At 34.9% G+C, this 20740-nt stretch overlaps 1 protein-coding gene across 1 annotated transcript in view; it reads left to right on the top strand.

Moving 5' to 3' along the window:
• Positions 1 to 20740, top strand: part of GALNTL6 (polypeptide N-acetylgalactosaminyltransferase like 6) — a 1234529-nt gene that overhangs the window by 669162 nt on the left and 544627 nt on the right. The gene's annotated exons all lie outside the window — the stretch shown is intronic.

Below are 20740 nucleotides of genomic sequence, written 5' to 3'. Positions count from 1 at the left end.
TATGTAGTAACTCTTTATGTTTCATACCTATCCCTAGAATCTTAAATTTAAAATTTTGTTAAATATTTGCTATCTTTTTTTTCCTTTTTTCTGAATCTGATCTGAAAGCTATCCTCTGGAAAATGTAACCTTTTAATAAATCGCAGTGTTCATTCTCACTAATAATAAAAATGTAAATGAAAACAAAAACAGAAAGAAAAAAAAGCAATAATTTAAGCTCCTTCAATGAAAAATCCATTTGGCAGCAGTGTCTAGGACAATTATCGTTGAAAAGTAATAGAAGTCTGGGAGAAGAATTAGGAGGAAAATGTCAGGCTTAATTCAAGTTTTTGAGGGTCTTGGGTATGATGCGTGCAGTGAAAGAGAAGGGAAGGAGGAGAAGTGAGAAATATTTAATATTTGAAGAAAATGGCAGGGGGCAAAAAAGAATTGGGATGACCACAATCTACCATGTCCGTTTGGAAGATGAGGAGGGGAGACATTAGTGAAAGTGGAAAGTTAAGAGAAAGTGTTTTGAGGCTAAAAGGCTAGATGAAAATGAATAGATTGGGATAAAGAGATATAAAGAATTTATGAGACAGTGGCATCTCTAACTGGACATAACTGAGAAGTAACAAGGAATATGAATGTAGAGATTAGAAGAGCAAAGATACGTATTCTATATTATATATATTTATAGAAAAAAAAACATTTAACCTTGCGTATGAAGGTGGTCTCTGAGAAAGATACAAATGAAAACTATCCTTTTTTTTTCTTAGAAGATATTATTTATTTATTTCTGACAGAGAGAAAAGAGGGCACGCCTGTATGTGCACGTGCGCACAGGAGAGCAAGAGTGGGAAAAGGGGTGGGGGAAAGGCAGGGTCCCTGCTCAGCTCTCTGGAGATGACTAAGAGGCTCTATCCCAAGATCCTGGGATCATGACCTGAGCTGAAGGCTGACTGAGCCACCCAGGAGCCCCCAAATGAAAACTACTGGAAAATAATATATTCATTTAAAGCATAGAAAAAAAGAACAGATGTCTTGCTTTGTAACACACTACTCTTTAATTTTGCTTAGCTTAATAACTAAATATGGTTGATTTGTGATACAGTGCGTGGAGAACGTGAGAGAGCCATGCAAAGACTCGAAATATTCCTAATACTTTGTATATAAAGTTCACAAATATTGGCCATTCAATGATAAAAATAAAGTGACTAGATTCTTAGGAAAATGCCCTCTATTTGATTGTGAACAGTTTTCCCAAGATAAATAGCACCTGTTTGGAATTATAATAAATGTACAAGTATAACAGAAAATATATTTAGGGAATGATTAATAATGTGCTATAGACTGAAAGCAGTGGTTAGGAAACATTGACGGTGCTGTTGATTATTATTTAATGATTTTTCCTAGGTTGCTGAATAATTGGCATTGACGAGAAGGTGACTCAGAATTGATTTTATATTGCTTGGAATGGGTTGTTGAAACATCAGTAGCAATAATACCCATTATATGCACCATAGAAAGAATAAGTATTTCTAGTTAGGCTTTCCCTAAAGAGTTATTAGTGACTATGTGTTATCTCTTCATAAAAATAGCAGGAATTATTGTCTCGGTTTATACAGAAGAAAACTGGAACAAAAAAATTTTTAAAGACATTTTAGTTAGTAACAGAATTATAAATAAACTCAGTATAAACTTGTTTTGAAGGAAAAGTATAATTATGCCTTACAACTTGGTCATATAAAAATTACACACACACACATATATATATATATAGTTTTAAAAGTTATGTTTATTAATGACTTTATATTTAAAATTAATTGGTGTTATTTTTAAAAAGATCTGCATTTTTAATATGCAAATGTATAATTAGGAAAGAAATATTATGGAACTGATTTTATTTTATCAGTATTTTTACTTATTAGGACAAATAGAGCATGCCAAATGTTTGTCTCCATAGCAATAAAATAGTGTGCATCACATTGCAAATAGAAAAACCAGCATTTTTGTTCTGTTTAAGAAAATGAAGATAATATCAGGTTTTTATATTGTCCCTAGTCTCCTGACTTATCTCTTTTTTGGAGGGGGAGCAGAGGGCAACATATAGTCTTAGTTCACTTTATTTGCTAACTGGTATTTTTGTACCATCTAGAAAAATGTTTTTCAAATTGTGGTCAATCAATTTTGTGATCCAGGATCAGTAATTTTTATAAATGTAGTAATAGAATTAAATAGAATAAAAAACACACCAGAGTGCATCTAACATGTTAGTAAGTATTGTCTTATAAAATGTGTTGTATATATCTTTTGCACATACATGTGTATGTGTGTGGAATCACAATGTAACATGTTTTTTCTTTAAACAACAAAGTGTGATAATTACTGATCTGTTCAGAGATTTATATTGTGAAATGTTTCTCCATTGCAAATTAGTATTTATTAAATAATCAAATACTTATTAAGAACCTGCTATGTCTGTGAAAATTAACCACCGTTAACAGAACATAAACTTCTGCTATAGGTGAGTTGACATTTGGGTAATATATGCACCAAAACAAGAGAACTGGAAAAATGGTGTCATTGTTTTTGAACACTGGCATTTGGTTCCTTTATATATTTAAGCCATATACTACTGTTATAATTTATTTTCATGTCAGAATCATTTCCTGTGTTTTTATATAGGAAAAGTTTTGCTTTTAAGCACTAAAGGAGTGCAGTTAAAGTCATGCTGTAGCTCCTCTGCTTTGCAGCAAGCAAAGGGATTATTCCCATCAGCGGAACATGGAAGACCCTCTATGGGTCACTCATCAGTGCCCCTCTCCTATATTCGCTATGATTGAGGTTTACTTCAACTTATTTTAAGACATTTTTTAAAGCACTTTAGGGTTCATGGCGAAACAGAGAGGAAGGTACAGAGTCCCCTAATCCCTGACCCGCACAAAAGCGTAGCCTCTTCGTTATCAATATCCTCTACCAAAATGTCACATTTATCACAACTGATGAACCTACTTTGACATATCACGCACCCCAAAACTAAATTTTACCTTAAGGTTCTTGCTCGACTCTGTATTCTGTAGATTTAGACAAATACATAATGACATGTATAAATTCTTATGATATCATACAGAGTACTTCCACTGCCCTAAAAATTCTCTGTGCTCTGTCTACTCATTCTTCTCCCTGAACCTCACATAAACACATGGAACCACTGGTTTTTTGCTGTCTCCGTAATTTTATCTTTTCCAGAATGTCATGTAGTTGGAATCATACAGTACGTAGCCTCTCGAGATTGGCTTCTGCATCACTCTTTACAACAGGTGTCTTTGATAAAATAATCAGTAAGCCAATATTTGCAAGTCAAATAATTTTATCGAGCTATTTTTATATTGGCTTCTTTCACGTAATAGTATGTATTTAAGGATCTCCCATGCCTTTTCATGGCTTGAAAGCTCACTTGTTTTTACTGCAGAATAATATTCTATTATTAGGATATGCGACTGTTGATAGATTCTATGAATATTCACATACTGCATATTTTGTAGGTGAATGGATAATATCCACTGGAAGATATCTGTGTTTGCTTCCAAGTTTTGGCGGTTATGAATAAAGCTGCTACCAACACCCATATACAGGTTTTATTGTTGTTAAAAGTTTTCAAATCCTTTGAGTAAATAGAAAGAAGTGCGATTGCTAGATTGCAAGAGAATGTTTAGTTTTCTAAGATACTGCTGTATTGTCTTCCAAAGTGTCTTGTGCCATCTTGTATTTCTATCAGCAATTAATGAGAATGCCCATTGTTCCACAACCTTGTCAGCATCTGTTGTCGGTGTTCAAGACTTAGGCAATTCTAACAAGTATGTATGGTATCTCACTGTTGTTTTAATGTCCATTTCCCTGATTGCATATGATGGGGAGCATCTTTTCATATGATTATTTGCCACCTTTATATCTTTGGCAAGGTGTCGGTTCATTTCTTTAAACCATTTTTTAGTCAAGTGTTTTTTTTCCTTATTGTTGAGTTTGAAGAGTTCTTTATTTTAGATCATAATATTTTTATTTTAATGAATTTTAATTTTTTTTTAAGTTTTATTTATTTATTAGAGAGCATGAGCGTTGGGGAGGTGGGACAAAAGGAGATGGAGAAGCCCAGTCTCCGCTGAACAGGAAGCCCAACACAAAGCTCCATCCCAGAACCCTGAGATCATGATCTTAGCAAATATCAGATGCTCAACCAACCAACTGAGCCACCCAGGCACCCCTTGGATCATAGTCTTTTATCAGATATATCTTCTGCAAAGAATTTTTTCTCCAGCCTGTGGCTTATCTTCTCATTCTCTTGATAAAGCCTTTCATGGAGCAGAAGGTCTTAATTTTAATGACATCTAGCTGACCAATTATTTCTTTCATGTGTTGTATCCTTAATGTTGTATCTAAAAACTTATCACCATACCCAAGGTCAGCTAGATTTTCTCCTATGTTGTATCCTAAAAGTTTTATAACGTTAAAATTTACATTTAGGTCTGTAATTTTTATTAATGATGTAAGTTCTGTGTCTAGATTCCTTTTTATTTATTTATTATTTTTGCATATGGATGTACAGTTGTTTCAACACTTTTTTTGAGAAAACGATCTTTATCATATTGTCTGAACTCTTTTGTTAAAGAAGTTTGGTTATATTTATGGAGGTTTATTTCTTGGCTCTCTATCTTGTTCTATTAATCTATTTTTCTATTATTTTTCTAATACCAAACTGTCTCAATAACTATAGCTTTATAAGTTTTGAAGTCAGGTAACGTCAGACCTCCAGCTTTGTTCTTCTCTTTGGGTTAAAATATGTCAGTTTGCACTCTTATCTGTTGCCTCTCCATAGAAACGTTTGAATACATTTGTGAATATCCACAAAATAACTAGCTGGATTTTTTTATTGGAATTTCATTGACTATATAGATCAATTGGGAAGAACTGACATCTTGACACCTCTGAGTCTTCCTACGCAAAAACACAGAATATCAATCCATTTATTTATTTCTTCTTTGATTTTATTCATTAGAGTCTTTGCAAATTTTCTCATATAGATGTATGCATATTTTGTTAGTCATATAAATAATTATGTTGTTTTGAGGATGCTAATATAAATGGTATTGTGTTTTTAATTTCGAATTCTATTTGTTCATGGCTGGCATATAGAAAACTGATTAACTTTTGTATATTGACATTGATTCTGCAGTATCGATGTAACTGCTTATTACTTCCAGGTTTTTCTGTTATTAGTTCCAGGAGATTTTCTACAGAAATAACATATCATCATGAACATGCCAGTCTTTATTTCTTCCTTCCTAATCTATATACTTTTATATCACTTTCTTGTCCTATTGCATTATCTATAACTTCCAGTATCCTGTTCAAAAGGGAGAGTGAGAAGGGTCATCCCTGCTTTATACCCCATCTTAGTGGGAAAGCGTCAAGTTTCTCACCATCAAGTATTATGCTAGCTGTAGGCTTTTTTATGGATATTAATTATCAAGTTGAGGAAGTCCCCCCATCCTTTCTCCTAGTTTACTGAGTTTTTATCATGGATGGTTGTTAGATTTTGTCAAATGCTTTTCCTGCATCTATTGATATAATCATGGTATTTTTCTTTTTTGTTTGTCGATATGATGGATTACATTAATTGATTGCTAAAAGTTGAAAATCAATAAGCATTGCATACCGAGGATAAATTCCACTTGGTTGTGGAGTGTAATTCTTTTTATACACTGTTTGATTTGATTTGATAGTATTTTGTTGAGGATTTTTGCATCTATATTCATGAATGATAATGGTCTGTAGTTCTCTTTTCTTATAATATGTTGTCTAATTTTGGTATTAAGCAACACTGGCCTCATAGAATAAGTTAGGAAGTATTCCTTCCCTGTGTCTTTTGAAAAAAAAAATTATAAATAATCATGATTTCTTCCTTAAATATTTGGTGGAATTCACCATTGAATCCATCTGGACCTGGTGCTTTCTATTTTTTGAAGGACTTTAAATATAAATAGACAATTCAGATTGTCTATCTCTTTTAGTATGCGTTTTGGCAAATATGTTTTTTAAGGAAATGGTCCATTTCATCTAGATTATTGAATGTGTGCACATAGAGTTCCTCATAATATTTATTTATTTTTTTAATGTCTATAGGAACTGTAATTATGTCTCCTCATTTTTTCTAATATGAATAATTAGTGTCTTCTCTCTTCTTTATTCATTTGACTAGAAGAAAATAGATTTTATTGATCTTTTCAAAGAACCAGGTATTTATTGGATTGATTTTTATCAATTGATTTCCTATTTGCAATTTCAAAAATTTCTACTTATTCTTGTTACTTCTTCTGTTTCCTTTGGATTTAATTTGCTCTTCTTTTTATCAGTTTCATAAAAGGAAACTTGGATGACTTAAATCAATCTTTTTCTTTCTTAAAATATGCATTCAATGCTATAATTTTTTATCTGAGTGCTACTTTTGCTGCACACCACGAATTTTGATAAGTTGTGTTTTAATTTTTATTTAAAGTATCTTTTAAATAACACTACATCAAAATAAATAAATAAATAAATAAATAAATAAATAAATAAAAATAACAGTATACCACTTCATGGGTAGTGTGAGCATCTTATAAAAACAAAATAATCTTAGTTGCTCCCTCTTGGCATATATGTGTGTGTGTGTATATATGTGTATATATTGTTATATATATATATGTTATATCTTATAATATATAAAACATACATAAGCATACACAATCAAATGCATTGTTGCTATTATTATTTTGAACAAACCATTATATGGTAGGTCAATTAAAAGTAAGAAAAATTAAAAGTTTTAATTTTACCTCCACTTATTCTTTCTTTGATATTCTTTCTTATGTAGATCCAACTTTCTGACCTATATTATTTTCCTTCTCTCTAAAGAATTTAACATTTCTTGAAATGGAGGTGTACTGACAACAAATTTCCTCAATTTTTGTTTGAGAAATTCCTTATCCCTTCCTCACTTTTGAATAATAATTTCACAGAGTACAGAATTCTGTGTTGGTGGGTTTTTTCCTCTCTTAACACTTTAAATTTTCCTCTCCACTCTCTTTTTACATGCATGTTTTCTAAGGAAAAGCTGGATATAATTCTTACCTTTGTTTCTCCAAAGGCAAGGTTTTAATGTCTTCCTGCAGTTTTTTTATCTTTGCTTTTCTATAATTTGAAAATTATATGCCTAGGTGAATAGGGAGAGGAAGCATTTATCTTGTTTGGTGGTCCCTAAACTTTCCTGATCTGTTGTTTGGTGTCTAACATTAATTTGGGGGAAATTCTCAGTCATTAATCTTCTAAATATTTCTTGTTTCTTTCTGTCTTCTTTTTCTGATATTACCATTAGACATATATTACACCTTTTGCAGTTGTCCCAAACTTCTTGAATATCTGTTTTGGTTTTTGTTTGCTTGTTTGTTTTTCAGTCTTTGTTTCCTTTGCCTTTCAGTTTTGGAGGTTTTTTAATATATCCTCAAGCTCAGAGATTCTTTTTTCAGCTGTGTCCAGTATGCTAATAAACTCATCAAAGGCATTATTTATTTCTGTTACAGTGTTTTTAATCCCTAACATTTTCTGTTGGCTTCTTATTGGTATTGTCATCCCTCTGCTTACATTGCCCATCTGTTTCTGTATGCTGTTTACTTTATCCATTAGAACCCATGGCATACTAATCATAGTTGCTTTAAATTCTTGATCTCAGAATTCCAACATCCTGGCCATATTTGGCACTGATGCTTGCTTGCTCTCTGTCTCTTCAAAGTGCATATGTGTGTATGTTTTGTTTTGTCTTTTGTCTTCTAGAATGCCTTAGTAGTTTTTTGTTTTGTTGTGTTTTGTTTTGTTGATAGCTGGAGATGATACACTAGATAAGAGGAATTGCTATAAACAGGCCCTTAGTAATGTGGTGGTGAAATGTGGGGAAAGAAGTGTTCTAAAGCCCTTCCATTAGACCTCAATCTTTTTGTTAGCCTGTATCTCTGGACTGTGAACTTGATGATAGTTTTTTTTTTCCTCCCCCCTTACAAGGGACATAATGGCTAGAATAGGCTGGAGTTAGGTAGTTCCCTTCCTCTAGGTCAGTTAGGCCCTGGTAATACCCGACCAGGTGAAACGCTGGTTAACTTTATTTCCCCTGATGGCAAGACCTGTTAGGAAGAACAGAAGGCTGTGGTGTGTATCAAAATAGTTTATTTTCCCCTCCTCCTGCCAGAAACCCAAGGAGATTTTTCTTATTATTCGGGGAATCTATTAGAGCTCCTGGAGAGAAATTGCACAATATTGTGCAGGTTCACCTAAGAATGGGCCCAGCTAGTTTTTAGGTCTCAGGGTTGTCCGTACTGAGCTGACAGCAGTTCAGGTTTTCATACTTTGGCTGTGGTTCCCCCAGGAGTTTCCATTCATGAGTCTCTGCTCTAGTAAGCAACAACTCCCTGTATTTACCTTTCTGTCTCTCCTTTGTTGGGGGAAGTGGGAGGTGTGTGCAACACTTTGCCCTGTGTCCTTCTCCTCTTATGGATTCAAGATACACTAATCATTTTTCAGTCTGTTTAGCTTTTATACTTGCTATTAAGACTAAGTATCAATTACATGCAAAACCAGGAACTGTAGGTTTTATTTCAGTTGTAAACAAATGTTTTGCAGCAATTATTAAATGCCAGGGACATTTTATCTCCTCAGGGCAAAATGATGAAGATATGTTGTATGTTCTGGTTATTTCAGTCTAGTAGAAGACACTGGAATATTTTAATTTTTTTCTGTGTATTTTCATGTTTGTTTATAAAGAATAAAGAGAAAGCTCTCAGCAACAGGGGAAATGGCTTATCCATAGACTGCTTTGTTCCATCTGTGTGGGTTACTATACGTGGAGACGATTGATATTGTAAGAGAAGAAACAAGGAAACTAAGGGTGGTGGGGTGCAAAAGCCAAGGAACAATTGTTAGGTTCTCTCCTTGGCTTTCAGCTAATTTGTAAAGCTTCCTAGAGAGTTGGGACATGAGGAAACTACTGGGCAAGATATGCGTGAGTATAAATAAGAAATGGAAAAGTTACATTTGTGTCACTTACCATCTTATTTCCTTTAAAGGCACTTCCAATTTTGTCTTGAGGAAAAAAGGCCACAGTATTAGGAATATTCATAAATGTCAGTCTTGCTAGACTGTCATTCTGCAGAGGACTATTGCCTGCAATTTCAGCCTAGATCACTCTTATGATGACCTTGTAGACAAGCCTACATTTGTTTCATTGTCTGCTAGACTGATTTTGTATTCAAAACAGCTTATGTATTCTACCCATATTTTCTCTGTCACGCACAATCTTTCCTTTAATAGTAGCCTTCTGCTTTCTTGTTGAGGACCTGCTGAGATGCTCTTATGCATAAAAAAACAGATGCCCCAAGTTTTCCTCTCAAAATCATTTGCACAAAATTTAGCAAAGTAGACAAACTTTCGTAGAGTGAATTCAAGATGCTCAGAGATATACAGAATACCCCAATAGAATAAGAAAAACTCATTTCAAGCTGTTAAAGCAAGATGTTAAGGTATTTTTTCTTAAGATTGACAAGCTATATAAATCATCTATTCCTACAAATAATTAAAATCATAAAATTTGTATAATACTATCTATATACTTCTAATTCAATGCAATCCTCGTATGCATACATATGAGCAGGCAAAGTCTAGTCTAGCAGGCAAAGTCATGCATACATATGAGCAGGCTTTTGTCTGTTATATGATATCTGGGGCCAATGAGGAATGGAATGATGGTGGCCGGGGGTACCTAGATTGCTGGGGCCTGAATTCTTTTGCAGACATTTTGACTCATCCATCTGTAGGTAGTTACTGGCTGTTGGCTAGAGTACATAAACATGGCTTATCCCTGGGACCTAGCTTCACACCTCGGCAAGCTCAGGGTAGTCAAACATCTTACCTGGAAGCTCAAATATCCAAAGGCAAGTATCCCAAAAATACCAGAAAGAAGCTGCATGGCCTTTATTTTATAAGCCCTCCAAGGTCAAATGGCCTCTCTTCATAATACTCTTTCACCTGGAGCAGTGACAACCAGGCCTGGATTTAAGGAAAGGGGACATAAACACCACCATTTGATGAGAGGGATGTCCAAGAATTTGTAGATACTTTGGAACCACCATAGGGGGGTAAGCACTTCTTAACTGAGGTGTCAGGAAACTGTGTCTTATGTTCTGTGACAGTAGTCCTTGCACAGGTGGGTACTAGTTCTCTGCATCAGGAAGAAAAAGCAGCATTCTGCTCCACAAGGTTATAAGTTTAGGACACAGTCTAGAAAGAATGGCATTTCTGAATATTCCCAATGCCTTATACATCCCATCCCTCCACTTAAGAAAATAAAACTAAAAATGCTTGTGAAGAGCTTGAAAAGAAGATGTGCAATGATGTAAGTGTAACTTTTCCATTTCACATTTATACCAAGCATATCGTATCATCCCCAGTAGTTTTCTCATATCTCAACTCCCTAGGAGGCTTTCTATCTTTCTCCAGTTAAGAATTTTAATGCCAGTGTTCCAGAGACCTAGAAATTTATCCAGAGAAAAATATCATTCAATTTCCCCATGTTGATAGTACTGTTTCCAAACAACTGAAATTACTATTTATCTCTATAATATATGTGTGTGTGTATGTATGGGTGTATATAACATATACATATATATAATATATATATTATATATATAATAATATATATAATATAACATAACATATATAACTATAAATAATGTATATAATATGTATATTAATTCATATATATTTACACATGCAAAGATACATGGGAACAAAAAAATTGACAAATACATAAACAAAGAATGTAAATAACATTTAAGTGTAAATAACATTTAAGGAAAACATAGACTAGAGAATTTCAGAGAAGGAGGGGTAGTTACTTTATTCTTGTGTGTATATAAATAAATATGTATGTGTGTATAAACAAGTATGTGTATATGGAAAGACAGAAACGTGTGTGTATAAACATGCATGGTCTTAACTGTGTGTGTATATGTGCATGGGTATACACACACAGAACAACAAATATGACTATCCAAAATAAAAATTTATCCGTGCATATTTTATATTTATTCAGGAGTTATTTTATGATTGGTAAGCCCTTTATTAGTTTGTGCATATTTGCTTTTAGTAAAATTCCTAGCATTATATCTCTAAATGTATAGTATGGGGTTAAACTGAATGAATATCTACTTCAATACAGTCACACCTATATATTCTTTCTTGCTACTCAACCAGGAATAGGTATTCCAGAGAATTAAAACCATTGGCCATTTTATTGTTAACACTCACTGATTTGGGAGGCACATTTGGCTATACTGTACTTCTATTAAATAATATAGCAATTACCAGTTTTGCAAGATGCTTGCTATTCATTCACATATATTTTACCATGCAGCATATTACATACAAAATCATTAGATACTGAAGGAAAGGAGTAAAAACGTGGCTAAGCAATCTGGTATTGCTCCCAACATATGCAACCAGTGAAGCAGATGGAATTGTGTTTTTGGGATGTTTAAGGACTTTTAGAGTGCTTCGTATCAGCAGCATCTGGAGACCAATTACCGAACACTCTCCACAGGGGTCTTGCCTCAGGGTTTTTCAATGGATGAATAATAGATAAACTCCGTGCCTTCCCACTGAGAACGGCTGAAGCAGCATCAGAAAGAAAGAGTCTATTTGAGTTGAACTAAAAATGAAATAATTTGAAATTTGAACTAAAGTCTTTTGTGTTTACATATGTAGTTGGTTGTAAGGTTGCAAGGCAGGGGCCTAATGAATGGGAGGGTAGACACTGGAAGCTCCTGGCTTTTCCTGAGTCGGGCAGAAAGAGAATGTGAATGCGGAACTAACCTCTCAATTCACACATGCAAATGGCTAATGTAAGGACTTGCAATATTCATGGAGGAGGTTTGCTGACTTTAAGGCTCTAAAATATCTTTGAGTATCTTATAGATGGTCCATTTCAAACTCTTTATTACATATTAGGTTCTGGAGGCCTGAGGAGCTTCATGACTTGCCCTTGAACAACCACTAAGGTGTTAGTAGTGGGGGCTCCATTTGGATGTTGGTTCTCCACGTCACTGCTATCATCACACACATTTGTATAATAATTACAAAAAATAAGTGCAACACTGTGTACATGGGGGATTGCCCCTTCTAGATTATAATGAGATATTCAAATACATTTTCTCACTTAAATTTAATAACAATACTCCATGATAGAACATAGTTATTATCCTTTCCTGTAAGAAAACTGAAGTTTAGGGCGCCTGGGTGGCTCGGTGGGTAAGCCGCTGCCTTCGGCTCAGGTCATGATCTCAGGGTTCTGGGATCGAGTCCCGCATCGGGCTCTCTGCTCAGCGGGAGCCTGCTTCCTCCTCTCTCTCTCTGCCTGCCTCTCTGCCTACTTGTGATCTCTCTCTGTCAAATAAATAAAAAAAAAAAAGAAAGAAAAAAAAAAAGAAAACTGAAGTTTAGAGAAGCAGACCTGAGACTCCTTACCAGGCCTGGGAAGTTCCATGTCTTTGGTGAAATGTGTGAGATTTATCTTGTGCATATTTCCGGAGAGGAAATGCAGGTTGTACAGCAAAGTTAGTAAGATGCCTGAAGCATCTTAAAACTTCAATAGCATACTAAAAACTTCAATAGCTCATTCGTTCGTTTATTCATTCATAAATATTTGTGAAGCAAATACTTACCCCATGTACAAGACATTAAGGTAGGAGATAGGGATATAGCAATGAGCAAGATAGGAATTATCCTTAGCCCCATGTGGTTTGAAAGTTTATGTTGTCAAAAAACTTCCTTGTGAAGTTTTAACTAAGTGACTGCTGCTGCATTTTCGTTGTGAATAAAACAGAAAAAAATGTTAACCTTGGCATGGACAAAGTCTAACTCAGAGTAGTTTAGTGCACTCATCCTAATAATCAAATTATTATTATTCAATAAGAAGTATCATTTAATCATAATTAGTTAAATGATTAAAAGCCTGGTTGCCTTCAATTTAGACTATGCAAATAAAAGTTATGAATTATCTATGGTCTGCCCTTCCATTTATTCTTGGCTATTTTTGGTAATTTATTTAATAAGTTAAAAACAGGAGAGAGGAGAGGCAAATGGGGTATAGACAATAAAAATCATTACATTATGGATAACCAGTTTTAGTTCCTTAAAAAATCACTTAGAATAAGTAAGACACTAAAGCCCAGGACTAAAATGGCCTGTCTAGTATAGCATATCCAAATCTTATCTTAATTAATACACAATTGTCAAAAATTAGATACATTGCTTTTTATAAAATATCATTCCAAAGGGAGTTAAAGGGGCGCTTGGGTGGTTCAGTCAGGTAAGAGACTGCCTTGGGCTCAGGTCGTGATCCCAGGATCCTGGGATCGAGCCCCGCATCAGGTTCCCTCCTCAGAGGGGAGCCTGCTTCTCCCTCTGCCTGCCGCTCCCCCTGTATGTGTGCATGCTCTCTCTCTCTCTCTCTCTCTCTCTCTCTGGCAAATAAATAAATAAATAAATAAAATCTTAAAAAAGAAATAAAGGGAGTTAAAATTTTTGAGATGATTTTCAATCTGAAAAAAGGAACCAAGTCTTCCTAAAGAAGATCCTGGAGCAAATTTGATATCACACCCAAACGTTAAAATCCTCAATTATACTCATCTCCAAAAAGATGGACATAGGATAAAGAGAATCATTTCGGTTTCCCTTAAGTGCCTCTGTGCAGTGGGAGCAGATACACTGACGGCAAGAAGTGGACAGAGGAAAGGTCTGCTGTTACCTGCCAGGAGAGCATCTGATGTTAGCTTCTTTATTATGGAAATTTTTAAAATATATAAAAGTAGAAAGATTTCCCACATATCCATCACTCAGTTTCAACAATTATTAGTTCATCATCTCATCTATATATTCTTACCTACTTCTCCCCCCGTATTATTTTTAAACATATCCTAGACAGTACATAATTTTCTCCATAAATATTTCAGTGTGTATCACTAAAGAAAAAGACTTAAAATCTCATCACACTCAAACACTTTAACAATAATTCCTGAGGGAGAGTTTCAGGAAAATATAATTAGCATCTTACAAAAAAATAAAACACAAATTTTAATCATAGTGAGCATTTCCAGTGTGAAAAATAAATTTGTAGAACTCACTTTGAAGGACAAGTTCTTAAAAACTGGGAATTGCAACTGACAACCTTCGCAACGTAGAAAAGACCAGCAATTTCAACATGAAACAAACACACACACACACAGCAGTTTGCCATGAAATATCTACTTTCTGACTATCATTTGTGTGGCACTGAGATGATTATTTGCCTACTGTTAGCTGTATAGTGAGTCTACACCCCTGGGTATAGATATGGCAGACTTGCCTGATAGGTTAGCATATACCTGTTACTAAGAACTTGGGCAACAAAGGTTTCTGAGTCTAGAAGTGGAACTCTGGAGGCAGCCCAGAAAAGAGGAACACCTGGCTGCGCTCAAGACGGTGACATTTTATAAGAAAGTTGATCACTAGACTTGTGAGCAGTTGGTCCAAAGAAGATCTTTGCAAATAAGGAGATAAAAGGCTGAAGCTGAGAATTTGGAAATGAGGCTTGCCTTATAAACAATTTTAGTTTTCTTTTGATATCTCATACTACAAAGACTTAAAAAAATGCATTCCTATTTCAGCTGTCTTAAAATTATTAAGAGAATTGGTCTATGTCAATACTGGCACTAATATCAGAAGAGGTCACAGAGGCAATATGGTAATGTCCCTCAAAAAGAATGCATATGCCATTATCAAAAGGTGGATATATACTAGAGCAAGGGTTTAGTGTTAGAACATTCTTACTCAAATCTGCGGAAGCAGGATTTATTTTATTATTTATCTTATTATATTTTAATTTTTATTTCTCTTCACAAACATTCATTAAATGCTTGCAGTATGTCAGGCACTGCTATGCTCTAGGAATAGAACAATGGGAAAACACAGACAAAGTCTATTCAATCATGAAGTTAATACTTTAGCTGTTTCTTTATACAACCTATTCCATCGTGGTTAGGTTAATAACAAATTTCTTTTTTTTTTCCCTTAACCAACAAGACTTTTTATCAAATGAATTTTACATGGAAATATATTGATATAATATTGACATTTATAAGTACTATGTCTAAGTGCATTTTCTATTATCAATTTAGAATGGCAATCAATAATATCAATGAGATATTATTGGAGAAAAAAAATGAAAGCAGAAATTAGGGATGCTGAGGCTTCTATCAGCCCCCCCAAATAATTTCACATTTTATTTTGGCTGGAGCTACTCAGAGAGAGATCTGAATTCTGATACATGCAACAGTCTTAAATGTTAATTCTATATTTAAAAAATGATGACAATTTCTGAAGGAATTTTTAAGTTAATTTCTCAACACACTTGAAAGAGTATTAGGAAGAAATTCTCATTCCAAATTTTAAAAAATCTTATCAATGCTCACAGTGTAATGTAATAGTTCAGTGTTCAGTCTTTGGGGCCTGAAACTTTGTTTTTATTCCTGATCTGACTTGTATTAACTGTGTAGCCTTGGGAAATTTACTCGGTTGGTCTGTGGTTGGTGTCTCTATCTGCAAAATGAAGCTAATAATACCAGAGTTGTTAGAATGATTACATTAAATAATTGATGAAATACTTATGTACATACTTGGGTCATATTAAGTATTCCACATAAGATATTTGGGTTCTAATCATATTTCATAAAATAGAAGTCACGAGAGAGGGGAAGCAGTGCTATTCCAATGGCTGTAATCCTATTCAGTTCAATTCGCCAAATCTTATCATTTGCCGACTGTGCAAGGTAGTGGTGATACAAAATGAAAACACTAAGGAAGTCCATGTTTAGGGGAATATTTCAGTTTAAAAATGTGGGAAGTGAGAGACATTCCAGGTAAAGGAAAGACTTGTGTGAAGGTATTACTTAAACCCAGAGACTGCCCAGAAGAACATGGCGTAGATTTCAGTGAGACTCCGATGAAGAATGAGGGCACTTGCCAGGTATGAAAGAAAGCACGATGCTTTAGAGGTAAGCAGGGTCAGATCATTCAAGCCTTATAGCCATGTTAAGGATTTGAAATTTTTATTTTATGGGACATTGGAAATCATTGAGATTTCATAGACAATTGAATGATTTGACAGCAGCATGCTGGTTTGTTTTTAAGGGGGAAAAAGTGGAAGCCAGTTAGTCAACTAGGCTGTGACAGTAATTAAGGAAAGACATAAAAATATTATGGCCTAGACAGTAGCAGTGGGGCAGGAGAAAATTAGCAGATTCTAGTCATGTTTTGGAGGTAGAATTAATGGGACTTGGTGATTGGTCAGGACAAGTGAAGAATAGAGAGGAATCAAAGATTCTTGGGTTTTTGACTAAGATACTGAGCAAATAATTATACCTTTTCAGAAATTATGGATTGTTAGTGAAACTAACAATAGTTTGAAAAGAAATTTTTCCTTTGTGTGTGTGTATGTGTATAGTATCAATGAAAGAAAAACTTCAATTTCAAGTAGTTCAATAAGCTGGTGACCAGTACAGAGAATTGGAGTTGGTATGATGATTTAAGGTTAGTTAGCATAAGGTTGTTGTTAGGTGGAACAACAAATTGATGAGATCAAATTGAAAATGGATGAGATCAAGTTGCAAGTCTATATGGAGCAAAGAGATGACCTATACAGGACTCTGAGACAAACCAACATTCAAGAAGTATTATAACGCAGAAGAAGCTGGCCAAAAACATTGGAAAGGAATTGCAATAGGAATAGGAGAAAATTTAAAAGTGAGAATCCACAGAAGCCAAGAGAAAACTGTTTTCAGAAGAGTGGTCAGCTAAGGGCAACCTGCTTGCAGGACCTAAATCCTTGGACACTGAAATGTGTCTGCTGGCTCTAATGACCTAGATGCAGTTTCAATGAAGTAGTGAAAGCAGAAGCCACATTGTGATGGGTTGAAGTCCAAATAGAAAGTGATGAAAAGGAGGAAATGGTGCGTTTGCGATGTTTTCTGTAAAAAGGGGAAATGTGACATAACTGGAGGGGAGTAGAGGGTCAACGGTGTTTTTAATGTCTTGCTTCACAGAAGAGGGAGGTGGAAGGGCTTGAAATGCTATTGGGAAGGATCTAGCAGGAAAGTCAAAGTGGAAAACACAGAAGAGAGTGGAAGATAAGGAAGGCGGCGAGACTCCAGACGAAGCAAGAGAATAGGTGTCCAGAACATGGGGAAATAGATCGGCTTCAAGTAGTAGGAGGAATCACAGATGCAGATCTCATAAAAAGCCAGATACAGACATGAAAAGCTTATTGTGAGGAAATGTTTGGGCTTTATTTTTTCAGTATAGGAGAAGATAAGGTCAGCTGCTGAGAAGGAGGGTACACAGAGAATAATTGGATAAATGGATTCAATGTTAAAAAAGAATGCCCTACATTTGAAGTTGTAGCTACGAAGAATAAAAAATTGCTGAGGAGAGTAACCCTTAAAAACAAGATAATGTAGCCTGAGTTAATGTGCTATTTGTCTCCAGTGTTTTAAAATTTGGTATATATCTTAACACATTTGAAGCTGGGCATTGTTTCCATTATTACTTAATTATTTACTTAAATTTGTTAGGAACACTTTTTTTTTAAGTGAAATGTTTTCAGAATCCCTGACAAAGCCTGCTTCACAACCACATAAAAAACTTGTCTCATGGAGATGTCGAGTATAGACATTTTCTCTAAAAGTGCCTCTCTAGATCTAGTATAATTTTCACATCTATATTGCCTCTTCATTTGCTGGTGACCTATTATTTTTCAATATATTGTTTTCATGTTGTCAAATATCGTGCATTTTTGTTTTGAAATATAATGATTTTAAACATGAATTTTAAGAACTGTGTTCAGCTGTTAGGCTGTTAGGCTGAAGTTAGATACCTTATTATTATGCCTTTAATTTCATATTTACTGATAAGAGGTAATAAACATCAAAACACTTTATATATAATATTTAAGAGAATGTCAAATATATTATTTGGAGAATATCAAATAAACCCATCGCTAAAGATTATTTGATCTCTTAATTTGGTTAGGGTTTGATAATTTCCAAAGATATCAAGATTTCTTAATAAGGTCTTCATTTATTAAAACTTGGATACACCAGTAAGAAATATTTTTTGTTTCCTGCTAACTAAGAGGAAAACAATAATCTTGAGTTTCCATGAGTTGCTGTCACTAACAGAAGGAACATCTTAAAACTTTAAAAAGATACTGGTTTGAAAGCTTGGCTAAGGAAGATTACTAAAAGATATTGGTTTCTGTGTCAGGGAAAGATTGTGTCTACAAAGAGAAAAAGTACTTTTACTTAGAAAGACAATTACATTGTATGACCGAGTTTTTGTCTGCAAAGTTTACAGATTCTTTTCCTGAACTGATAACTCTGTGTGACCGATATTTCTAGCAATTCCTTGATACTAGCCTTAAGTGAGAAAAATACGATATATGTGATATATGGCTAGAGATTATTAACAACCTTAAATGACCTAAAAGAAAACTTTCTGAAATAGGTCCAAGACCCCTTTTCAAAGGGGGCTTATCAGCAAGTGTAGCTGAAGAGACAGTGGTTCTGTGGTGCATTTTGATAAGCAATACCCCTTGTTTAGAAAGCTTCACGAAACTGTTGCCAGGAATACAATGTTAGATTAATTTCAGACTCTGTGTTAAGGCTTGTAATAGCTTTTTAGTCAATGAGTCCTCAATTAAAATGCAGTGTCTCAGAGCAAAGCCTTGTTGTCACCACCCCTCCTCCCTCTAGCCGTTTCAATCCTCTTGACAAATACTGTCTCCTTAAGGTTCAGTTTACTGTCTACATGATGCAAAATCTCTCCTTTCTTTTAACATTCTTCCCAGTTAGAATTTAGTTCTCTCTGTATTTCTTCTTATCCTGTAAATATTCCTAGCATAGCTCTTTAAGAAGGAAATTGTTTAAATTACCTTTATCCCACAGAATCAAGCACTATCCCTTGTACAGAGCAATACAATAGTTGTATATGTAGAAAAAGGGGGTGGTGGAAATAAAATTTATTGACCCCCTTATTTTTTTCTGGCACGATACAAAGCTTTTGAAATATAATGCCATTTATTTATATATTTACTTATTTTAAAGATTTGATTGATTTGTCAGAAAGAGAGAACAAGCAGAGGAAACATCAGGCAGAGCGAGAAGCAGGCTCCCTGCTGAGCAAGAAGCCTGATGTGGGGCTCATTCCCAGGACCCTGGGATCATGACCTGAGCCGAAGCGAAGGCAGACCCTTAACCGACTGAGCCACCCAGGCATCCCCAAATATAATGCCATTTAAAGTTATAGGCTAATTACCCAGGAGACATTTTCAGTCTTGCTATCTGGGAGTTAAAACTGAGTTTTAAATAAACTAAACAGAATGGTTCAGATTATGCTTAATTGGGTCAAGACAAATTTGGGTTTGTCTTCCAAACTCTAAATGCCATTTTCTTTTGACAAAATGATATTGAGATAATTAACCGACTCTCTTCTCAGTACACTTTCCTTGCACTTCCATCCAACATCATGTATGGAGGGACCTGCTGCAGAGAGACTATCCAGATGATTCTTAAGAAAATTCAGCAAAAGGGAAGGAAAGCAATTGAAAGTTGAGGCATAACAGGGTTTTATACAACAGACTGTGCATGTTTACATACTGAAGAGTAAAAACTGGAGAACAAGGAAAGGTTAAAATGTAGGCAAAGATGAGACAGACAATAATAAGGCAAACCTATGAAGAAGCAGGAAGAAAAAAGACCCAAAGAAGGGTTGCAAGAACCATTGCAAGAAGGATGGTTGCTTGGGGGAAGCTTTGTTACAGATGAAAACGTGTTACTCCAACTGTACACTCTTTATCATTAAAGAGAGGAAACATAATCAACATAAAAACTAGTTTTACTGGGGTGCCTGGGTGGCTCAGTGGGTTAAAGCCTCTGCCTTCGGCTCAGGTCAGATCTCAGGTCTTGGGATCGAGCCCCGCAACAGGCTCTCTGCTTGGCAGGGAGCCTGCTTCCCCCTCTCTCTCTCTGCCTGCCTCTCTGCCTAATTGTGATCTCTTTCAAATAAATAAATAAAATCTTTTGGGAAAAAAAAAAACTAGTTTTACTATTAACTGGTTAACAATCAACCTTTCAGTTCAATAAATGGACTGTCCACCTACGTGAAGCCATCAGACTCTCTCATGCCCCCTCTGTGCTCCACCACATCTCTTGGTCCTCGTTACCCATGACCCTTCACCCCTAAATCCTCTAATGGCCATAGTTTTCTGGGTGGTTTAACTGCAACTCTCTACACTATTTAGTTCTACCATCAAGCAGAAAAGTGAAGCTTCAGATGGTGAAAGTGGAAGTGGAATGGTAGGAAAATGCCTTTAACACTTTGTTTTCCAAATATTAATGTATAGACAATCACTTAAGGAACTTGTTAAAATGAAGATTCTCATTCAGTGGGTCTGAAGTGGGACCTATGAGTCTATTTTTCTAATAAGCATTCATATGATATCATGGTCTGTAACCACATTTTGAGTAGCAAGACTCTGGAGTTTCAATCTAAGGAAAAAAAAAACTTAAGGTTCTGTTTCTGATTCAAA

This window comes from Mustela nivalis (assembly GCF_964662115.1).
Source record: "Mustela nivalis genome assembly, chromosome: 4".
Classification (NCBI taxonomy): domain Eukaryota; kingdom Metazoa; phylum Chordata; class Mammalia; order Carnivora; family Mustelidae; genus Mustela; species Mustela nivalis.
This window is presented reverse-complemented; position numbering and strand designations above follow the sequence as displayed.